Source organism: Podarcis liolepis (assembly GCF_965112155.1).
Source record: "Podarcis liolepis genome assembly, chromosome: 6".
Lineage (NCBI taxonomy): Eukaryota > Metazoa > Chordata > Lepidosauria > Squamata > Lacertidae > Podarcis > Podarcis liolepis.
Window position 1 is genome coordinate 41,858,176 of NC_139559.1, and position 10,601 is coordinate 41,868,776.

The 10,601-nt window shown below is 42.5% G+C and overlaps 1 protein-coding gene across 6 annotated transcripts in view; it reads right to left on the bottom strand.

The window, feature by feature from the left end:
• NFASC (neurofascin) overlaps positions 1-7,337 on the bottom strand; it is a 176,394-nt gene extending 169,057 nt beyond the window's left edge. For 5 of the 6 annotated variants that reach the window (XM_083508758.1, XM_083508770.1, XM_083508761.1 and 2 more), the window contains exon 1: positions 6,583-7,337. The gene's annotated coding sequence lies outside the window, so the exon portion shown is untranslated. The remainder of the gene's footprint in view (positions 1-6,582) is intronic. The other variant, XM_083508767.1, reaches the window with a different exon arrangement.
• Between the last annotated feature and the right edge of the window lie 3,264 nt (positions 7,338-10,601).

A 10,601-nucleotide genomic window follows, 5' to 3' on the forward strand; every position in this document is an offset into this window, starting at 1 on the left:
CTATCATGTTTTTAAAGATCCATGAAGGGGCAAACGTTGAATATTAGTTTAGAGATAGCTGCCTGACAGGACAATGGGGCTTTTAGTCTCCTTCTACACCTTCTAGCAGGACTTTAATTATTGCATGGCAGACAGAAATACTAACAAATGCAGCTTTCCTACATCTCAGTCTTAGGAAAGTCTACACACTCTAAATTTCTGACTACCATATTTAACAGCAGAAGAGCATTACTACAAAAGAGGTGCCCTTCCTGGTAGGAATGGTGGCATCTGGAACTTTTCTAGACCTACCTCAATTTTCTTCTGTAGAGATAAGTGTAAAAGTGATGTAACACACACAGTCACAGACCCTCCAAGTGTCCCTATTTTCCAAGAATGTCCCTGATTTAGAGAAGCCTTCCTGGTTTCTGATTTGATCCTGAAATGTCCCACTTTTCCTTAGGATGTCCCTATTTTCATTGGAGAAATGTTGTGGGGTATGGAGTTATCCGATTCCCAAGCCATCTGAAGGCAATCCTGTACAGGGAAGCTTTTTAAAAATGTTTAATGATTTATTATGTTTTTATATATGTTGGAAGCTGCCCTGAGTGGCTGGGTCAACCCAGTAAGATGTGTGGGGTATAAATGGTAAAATAATCATTATGGACTACTTAATTGGAGAAATGTTGGAGGTTATGCAGTCAGTGTAACCACTGATATAAGTAAAAAAAGGGATCCTTTTCCCTCATGGGATATCCAATAGCCCATATAGAGTCCTTTTGTAGGTTCTCTATCAGTAGGAGAAAATAATAGAGACCAACCAGAGAATATTGAGAAGCAAAGCAGCTAGTAAGCCTGTTCTTTATGGACTGTTGCAACAGGGTGCTCCCCCACATGCAGGAGAGAGGAGAAAGACCTCAATCAATGGCGCACGAGGCCTTATATATCCATTTTGCAATTCCCTGCCCTGGAGCTCAAGACCACCCCTCCATACATCATACATCCATCACAGAAAAGGCGGTCTACAACAGAAATTTGAATGTTGTTGTTTTCCCTGTCTGCCAGGTTATATGATAATGCCTTATCTGAGTGCCTTTTCTGGTAGTCCGGCCATTCCTTTGAGATGGTAATTACTTAATTCCTGAGACAATGGGAAGGTTTTTTTTCATTTCCTCCCTCCTTGCAGAGAAACATTTGGTCAGTTTGGGAGTTAAAATGGTTTCAGGACTGCCCTCCTGTGCTGCCTCAGACATGTGGTCCATATATCTACGTACGTGTTTGCTTGGTACATCCATGAACATTTATTATACATCTAAGACCTTAAAATTCTTATAACACCATTCAGCTGGGGGGTGTCAGAAAGTTGCTTCCTCACACTCCACACACTTGCTTCCTATAGAGCAGGGACGTCCAACTCCCAAAAGACTGCGATCTACTCACAGAATAAAAAACTGGCAGTGATCTACCCCTTTTGGGGGGTTCAGGTCAAAGTTGTTGAGCTTTTTTAGGTAGGAAAGTCGCGTTTTTGAGACGAAAATGTCAAAACTGAGTAAAGGGAAAGGGGAAAAGTCGCTCACCAAAAGTTCGCTAACAAAACAATCTACCTAACAGCAAAAATTCCATCTTCTGTTCCAACGTTTATGCAAAAAAGAAGGACGGGGCGAGCAGGTGGGGTCAGATGCTCTTATGCCACCACAAAGGAAAAGGCGACCGCGATCAACCAGAACCTCCCGGGGATCAACCAGTCGATCCCGATTGACCTGTTGGACATCCCTGCTATAGAGGAACTTACACATTTAACTCTTACATTATAGACAAGTTTGCCATACACAGACTGAAGAAAGCAGAATCACATAATGATTCTTCCAGATAATAAACCCTGGCTTGTTTTAATAAACTGCTTATTTCAATAAACTGCTGTTAAGATCAACCACAGTTTCGAATTTGGATGCAACACTAAAACTGTGATTGACTGAAAATGGAAACAAAAGTTTTCGATCTCTTTCTCATGCCCATGTTGGAGGATGGGATGGGAGGGTGAGTAGCCACACGGACCCAAAGCTCATGGAGATCACAATGAACAGTATGCAGTTACATCCATAACAGGCCTCAAGCTGGTAAGCTGAAGCTCTTACTACACATGTCTACTAGTCCATCTGAGTTGATGCAGGGGAGGATATAATTCACATGCACACTGCTCTACAAATACAGTGGTTGTTTAGGTTCAGATTATAATAATAATTGTGATCAGAACTGATCTCCTGGTATTGTTAAAAGGGAAAAGAGAAGGGCAAAAGTTCAGACATCCAAGCAACCCCTCTCTCAGGCAGTCCCTGTAGCAAATCCTCTTATATTAATACCAATTAAATCGTTTACCTAAATGGAAGTAGAGTGAGAACAATGAGGTGGTATACATTTGAAGACTGTAGGGACACCTCTGTTTATGTGTGGAGCGACTTGCTTCATAAGAACATAGGGCGATCTTATACCAGGTCTGCCTGTTGGTCCAGCTGACCTAACACTGTCTCCTCTGACCAGCATCAGCTCTCCAGGGTTTCTGATGTCCTGTCTCTTGCTCTCTGATCCTTTCTAACTTGAGGTGCCAAGAATTATGACCTAGGACCTTCTGCACACAAAGCATGTTCTCTACCATTGAGCTGTGGCTTCTCTCTTCATATTGTCCTATAGAGTTTGAAGATGCTTTCAAAGAGAATGGGCCTTTCTGTTCAGCACAAACACAAATATGCATGGGGAGGCTATCTTGGAGTCAAGCAGCTCCAAGTGGGATCCCTGGCCATGCTCAAAATGCAAGAATAATATATCCCTACTTTATATTTAAAGGCTGTGAGACATTCTGAAACAACAGAATATGCAATCTGAAGCAGCTACCAAAATGCACTGTGTTTTCTCCCTAAAGTCACCCTATATAATTTTCAGGCACGCTCAACAACCTGAATTTCTGCTTAGCCAAATGTTCTTGTTCCCCAGGCCATGTGTATTTTAAAAAGAAAGAAAAAGAGGCTGTCCTGTACTGTTCTATAATGGAGCACTATATACTGCAATTACTTTAGATAAATATAGGACGACAGAGTCCCACATTCTAGAATCTAGAGCATGAAAAAGCCTTAAGATAAATAAAATGGATTTCCTGCCATAGTGCCCCTGCTATCACATTCTATCAGTCCCAGGGAACACCAAACACAACAGGCAAATCAGGCTTCTTAAACTTTAGGAGGTGCTCTGCCTCCGTTGATTATTAGAGTCAGAAGCTATTTCTTTCTATTGCCAGTACATACTTACTTTAGTGCACTTCATTTTCATGGGAACATGAAGAGACGGCAGTTGGTATTTATTTATTTAGAAAGGATTAGCTACGGTAAGTTTGATTAGCACCAAAACATTCTGAGGAAACAGAGCAATCATGCTGGCAATCAATTTAGCTGTCCACTTAATGGATAAGTATTTTAGGGTAACATGGTTAAGAAAAAAAATAAAGAGAAGTGTCGGCTTCTCAATCAAGAGATTTTTATTTTTTCTTCTTGCCAGGAGCACATAGGAAACAGAAACCTTGCTGGTTTTGCCCTAAAAGAGCCAAAGGTACCCAAATAAGTGAGCAAGCTTCTATTCCTCTTATGCATCATCTTGATATAGTTCTTCTCCCAAGAAAGAGAGAGAAAAATCATGTCAGCCCAAAGCAAAAGGCCCAGTCTATCAAAAGTTAAGCAGAAAGTTAGCCCTTGCATACTTCAGTTACAGGCTTGTCCTCATCACAACCTTTAAGATCAACTGTCAGGGCCTTTTTTTACTATTACCCGCGTTACAAGTTCAAATAACAAGGTGTTTGAAAAAGATTCTTGGAGACTGATGAATAACTGCAATAGTCACATAAAGGTCCAAGTCTGAGCTGGAAGGATTACCTCCAAGATGAAGAATAAGTCTTTTAGTGTGGTGTATTTACTGCGAGAATAATGAATCACTGGCTGCTAGCAGCATATTGCAGGTGTAAGTTGTAGGCATAAGCAAGTCTGCAAAACATCTGGAAGGTGCACTCTCATACAGCCATAATGGAGCAGGCAGATCTCCCGAAGTCCATGAGACTACTTGTGAGTAAATTCACACAGTTGAATCATACACACACACACACACACACACACACACACACACACACATATACACAGTATATATTTATAGGAATATAACACATTCCAAAGGAAAAATAAATCTGCTACACAGGCTAGACAGGTTTCATCACCAATGGCCTTATTTTCACAGACTCATGTTTGCCATTGCAAACATCCTTTTAAAATGTGAGCACAACCTCTTAGCTAATTCTACCCACGAGAAGACTTAGGATGATTGCGAGATATTGTTCTTTCATATGGGTTCTGTCTAGGTCCCCAAATCCAATTTCTGTAAAGAGGTAGAGACCCAGGAAAAAAATAGTCAGTGTGTTGGTCTAAACATACATTCATCCTGGATCTTCATATGCATAAAGTTGGCCAAAAGGTTGGGGGGTTATTGATGTACTATTTTCAGAGTCGCACCCTAAAAAGGTTAGTTTTAGTTTCTAGGTAACAAATATTTTAATTGAACGTGCCATTTCATACTTGGGGCTATAAACACTGAAATAAATGCATTTCAGTGGGAGAGTTAAACATGTGTTTAACTGTCTCCCATAAAAAATCAATGGGGACTTTAAAATGTTCGATGTTAACACATAGCTGTAATGAATAGCAGCACTGGGTATTGATCAGTGTTCAGTAAGACACAAGAAGCACCTATCCCTAAACCTCAAATGTGACTGAATCAGTGGGGAAGACCCTTTCATTTTGAAAAGTAAAAAATATATAAATATCAAAATAATCCTCTCTCAACTACTGGCAGTATTTTCCAAGCACACATTTCAGCTAATATTGTAAGCACACTTCCTGTGTCATAAATGTTATTAAGACACTGAGAGGAGCAGCTAAATCAAAAAGAACAATCTAAAGTCACACTTAGATGAAGTTAAGAGCTGCCTATTGGGGTCCAAAGGATTCCCACACCATGCCAGTACTGGTTAAAGTGAAAGAAGATGCTGAATGCTGATAATTCAGCAACTAGATCTTGCACTTCCTGAAGACGATAATGGGACTGAAGAGCCTAACATGCTGGGAGAAGAAAAAGTACAAATGATTCAGCACTTTCACCTCCTTGATCAATACCAACTAGGCTGACTCAAATTGCCTATGCAAAGCTCACTTCTTTTAAAATATGTCCACAACTCTGATCCTAACAGCTCATGATGAACATGGCTTTTAATACACAGCATATATTTGCCTCACCCCACCCCAGAAAATATTGTTGTAGCTGCCACACCAGAGCAAATCCCTGTATTCTAGCATCCTATTCCTATCAGAAATGAGTACCAGATGCTCCAGAAAGATGTTCTGCCCTCCCATTTTTAAAGCCATCTGACAGGCAAAGGGATACCGTAGGTTTCCATGAATCCCCAGGGGCCCCTTTAGGTCCAGAATTATGGGGCTTGAGGTTCTTGCTTGTTTTCCAACTGTGCATGCAAGATCTCTCAAGCAACCAACACATAAACACGTCACTGCTATCTGTACCACACCTGAGCCTGTAGATACATAGGCAAAATTGAAAAGAAAGAAATTGCATCAAACACTGGCCTTGATGCTTCTGAGTAGGTAGGAAAGGGGGATGCTAGTTGAGAGTTCTAGACTGAGCATCTATTAGCTGTCGTGTATCCAAAACATTTTAGTCAGTTCTCCATTTTTGTTGCTTTAAATCAAAGTGAACTGAAAGACCCAAGACAGAACAAAAAGAGGAAGAATGGCCATTCAATGCATCTGCAGCTTGGTCCTGAAAGGGAGACATCTGCATCTGTATTCCAAGGGTCTTCCTACCTGGAAAAGTCACAGCATCAAGGCCTACTGAGCATCAGACAACAATTCTTCATATATGACAGGAAGCTGAATTACACAGAGCTTCCTCATGTCTGAGGGTTTTGGGATGTCTCTTCCCGGCCTCCTTGCCAGCAAAAAATAAATAAATCAGCCAGAAATGTCAAACATCTCCCCCACCCAATAGAAAGCAGGCCAAATTTCAAGAGGCTGGGTCACATCATTCTCTCCTTTACCCGCAGTAGCAGGATACTGGAGCTTGTAGCCGCCTCAAGAGTATACCCCCCCCCTCCAAAGCAACTCCAGATGCCCTGCTGAGGGGCAAGGGGGCTCATGAGGAGCAGAAACTGCTTGGCAAAGTGCACAGCCAATGCATGACAGGCAAGACACGGGTCTGCAGTAAGACCAGCAGCGGAGGCCAAGAAGAGCCTTTGGGGTCTGCAGTGGGGCGAGGTGTGTGCTGGGGGGGGGGATGAGCTGGTGGAGCCAGGACAGGAGATCAGGACGTTTGGTAGGGCGAAGGTGGAAGCTGCATCCCTTTCCTGGCTCTCTCCCTGCTTGCTTAGCTGCTGCATGACCGGAGCCGCCACCTCCTGATGCCCTAAGCCGCGGATGCGAAAGATGCCTCCATCGATCTCCCCGCCTGGGGCCGCAGCTGCCCGATGCAGCCACCTCCGTGGAGAAAGCGCGGCCGCCTTACCTGGCCAGCCGCCGCCGCCGCCCGGGCTGAGTCCCCTGCCTGTTTCCCTGCCGGCAAGGCCAGGCTCACAGCTGCCTCATCGCCGCCCAGATACTCTTCGCTGCTGCTCCGCACCCGCCGCCGGGCTACAAGACCTCTCCGCCGGTGCCCCCGCCGCCGCCGCCTCCTCCCCGCACAGCTCCCATCCTTCTGCAGCGCCTTCTCGCTCAGACTCCCGCATTAGGGCAGAGACCATCGGGCGCGCGGCCGGGGGACCACGTGCGCGCCCCCGGGAGGAGCGGTGGCGGGAGTGCGCGCCAGGGCCCAGGAGCGCGCCTCCTCCTCGTTGTCTGCCGCTGCCGCCGCTGCTTCCACCTCCTGCAAACAGTCAAAGCAGGCAGGCGACGCGCCACGCGGAGATTCCCCTTACTGGTCCCTCTCTCTCTCTCTTTCTTTCTTCCTCCTCCAGCAATTAAAGGAGTGGCGTGTCGGTCGATAAGAGGCGCGAGGCAGGGAGGAGGCGGGTGCTAATTAAGAGGGAGGAGGTGATGGATTACCCGACAGAGGAGGCAAGGGGAGAAAGTGAGAGAAGTCATTAGCCAGGGGTCTTGAGTGGGGACGATGGGTTAATAGAGGAATAGGGAAGGAGGGATGATCAAAAGCAAATGGCACCAGGTAAAGCCTCTAATAAATAATGTCGCCTCTTAGTTGCAGCAGGGGAAGCCGACAAACAGCCTTGGGACACCTGAAATGCATTTTTATTCTAGCATATGCTTTCCTGGACAGAGCCACTCAAGTCCACAAAAGCTGATGCCATAATAAGATGCATTAGTCGTTGAGGTACCCCAGATTCTGTGTTGTAATAAAGAAGGAGTAACTAATCCAAAGCAGGGGGGAATTACACGTGGGACTGGCACAAAAAGCAAGTATTTTCCAAAGGTTATATTACTTGGATGCCACAAAGGCAAGTGGCAGCTTAAATTTATTATAGCGTAATTTTTCATGGACGGAAAGAGAGCTTGTCGGGTAGCGTGTTGAATGGGTGGGACAATGGTCGAATTCACTTTCCACCATCATTGTCTGATAATGCACATACACCCGTGGCATTACAAGTACCTCTAAGCCTCTTTTGCACTATTCGAAAGGTTGTTGATGCAGGATAGAAAGTGGACATTAATAGCTGCTTTTAAGAGAATGGACGCTCCAGCTCATAGAAGCTTTACCATCGAAAAACAGATGTGGAAAGTGGTGGAAAGGGGCATAAGGAACCAACAATGTGAACATCATTTATTGTATAGAAAGGGTGGGGGACCTTTTCGATATGTGGTGGACATGTAAAAAGGTAAAAGAATATTGGGAAATTCTTTATAATGAGTTGGAAAAAAACATTTAAATTACCTTCCCCAAAAGACCAGAGTCCTTTTTATTGAGAATTCCTAGGTGTCAGAAAAGCTTATTCATTTATGCAGGAACAGTGGCCTGTGTTTTGTTAGCCCAAAAATGGAAAATGAGTGAGGTCCCAGACAAAGAGGATTGGCAACTTAAGTTGTTAGAATATGCAGAACTTGCAGGTTTAACACATAGTATAAGAGAACCAGAAGGACATATACCATATTTAAAGAAGCATGGGAAACATTTATTGAATATATGGAAAATAATTGGACACAACTGAAAACGCTGGCGGCATTAAGATAGATTCAACAGTGTAATTAATGTTTGAATGGTGTAAAAATGGAAAACTGACTTGAATAGTTATAGTAAAATATGCAGGAATGGAAGATATATAAAATGAACCATGGAAAGTGAAGTCCTTGGATATCAATAAGTTTGTAAAATGTTTATTTTTAATTGAAAGAAATTTGAAAATTTAAAAGTTATACATGTAAAACAATGAACATCACTTACAAATAAATTGGGGTTGCTTGCTGCTCCATATTTCAAGCAGCAGCTCCACAAAATGGGATCTTCCCACTTTTCCTCCAGGTGTTTGTATAGAATTGGTACATTTCATTGATCATTTTGACTTGCAATCCAAACTGGCAGAGCAATCCAAACCCTCCATTGTGTTGGGTTGAGTGGGTATGGATTGAGCTAAGATGTCCCTCTGCCCAGTTTTATGGGTCTCCACCACCCTTCCTCTGCAGAGTAACACCAGCAACACTCTGCTGGCATAGACCTTCCACTTCCACCTGCCAAGCAGATGGGTGGAAATGCTGGTGGTTAGTCCCCTGCTGGCAGGAGCCAGCAGAAAGGCTCTAGGCTGGTAGAGTAATCTGCCTGGAAAATAATGTGCAGTCTGTGACCCGAAATACTGCCACTCTAATCACTCCTGGAAACAGGCTGTCCCTGGAATTATAGTAGTTTAAGTCAAACTTGCCCAGAAATGCCACTGGAGAGACAACAAAAGGCTACCATGTGGGGAATTAGATCTCGTGGTGATAAAGAATGGCCTGCGGACCATCCGTTAAGTGTCCAAGAAGTTGTGAGGCAAAAGTATTTTTTTAAGTAGTACTCATGTTATACGTGATTCTAACACACCCTCTTTCAGGAACACAAAAGGAGAAGGTCTGGAGGTGCCACAAACAATAGTCCATCTGTAGCTGTGACATCTGAATATCTTATGGAACATGCTGGTCATGATTTGGCTGTGTTGCTAGCGTGTTACTGTAATCAAATGAGAAAAATGGCAGAATAAAATGCAGATTTTTGAAATGTGGAAGAATGTAAAACCAATTTAACAAAGCTTTCAGACTGAGCATTGTGGATACTAAGGAATAGAAATGCTCTTGGATGTGAGATATTTTTTAAACACTTCCAATATTCTGAGTGTGATGGTGTATTATTTAAAGAATATGAGTAGGTGGGGTAAATCCCAACTAAGGTACCAGGAAAAGGAGGATAAACCTTTACTGCTTGATGGTTTTCCTGCTTTGTGATGTTTATGATGAATTATTTTGACAATGTAATGTTCTCTTTAATGTACCATTATTTCATTTTAATATGAACGCATCACTGCCCTGGGACCTTCCAGTGTAATGTTGATCACAGTAGTTCTAAATAAATAAATGAAAGTTATAAATAAACATCTAAAAAAGGCTTTGTAAGAGTTCAATATTGCAGAATGTTTGAAACCTGTTCTTAGGAAGATCTGGTCTAAAAGTATCACCAAAGGTACTTTTTCTGTGCACAAAAACATGCCCTCGTATGGTGAAATCTGAGACTCCGCCTGTCCTCAATTATTATCCAAAAGGCATTCAAACACAGCTCCTGTTATATGGGAATATATTCAAGAGAATATTCACCATGCAGAAATTTTAGGGAAAACAATGAATTTGTCACATCAAATTAAGTACCAAACTGAGTGAGATTCAGTTAAGGAAATTAATCAATTAATGAAAGGAAAAGTTGACTTTTAAAAGAAAATTCAAAAAGGAGTCAGAGATGGAAATGGTGGTTAATAAACCCATTTGTATTCCAATAGCTCCTAGCCTCCTACATAAAACAGCATACATACTTACGATTCAGAATTACAGATCAGGCTATAATCTAATCAAGTAAAAGAAGATGGATTTAGTTCCATTGATCTCAGTGGGACTAAATCATCTTAAATTCAAGTATTTCACTGTATCTTAGATAAAGTTTGCATAGTTTGCCAGAAAATATTTTGAAAATTACATATTGGAGCCTCAGGGAGCAATTCTGAGCTCAGAATCACAGGGATAGGCAATTTTGGATTCAATGAATCTCTGGCTCAGCTGGCTGTTATCAGCTCAGCTGAGCTACACCACCATAACTACCTCATCCCAGCTCAGCTGGGGTACACACATGCTGAGTGTGTGTGTGTGTAGCAACTTCCTGTGTTTAGGATTTTTGTCAATCATCAGCTGCTTGGTCTCAGATAAATTTATTTGTAAGCAAGTTCCACTGTGTTCAATGGACTTTACTTTCTAGTAAAGCATTAAGGACTGTAGTCTCAGCAGTCAAATGTTTTGGATTCATTCAAGCTAAGGATGTGTTTAGTTACCTTCCCAAATATTTAT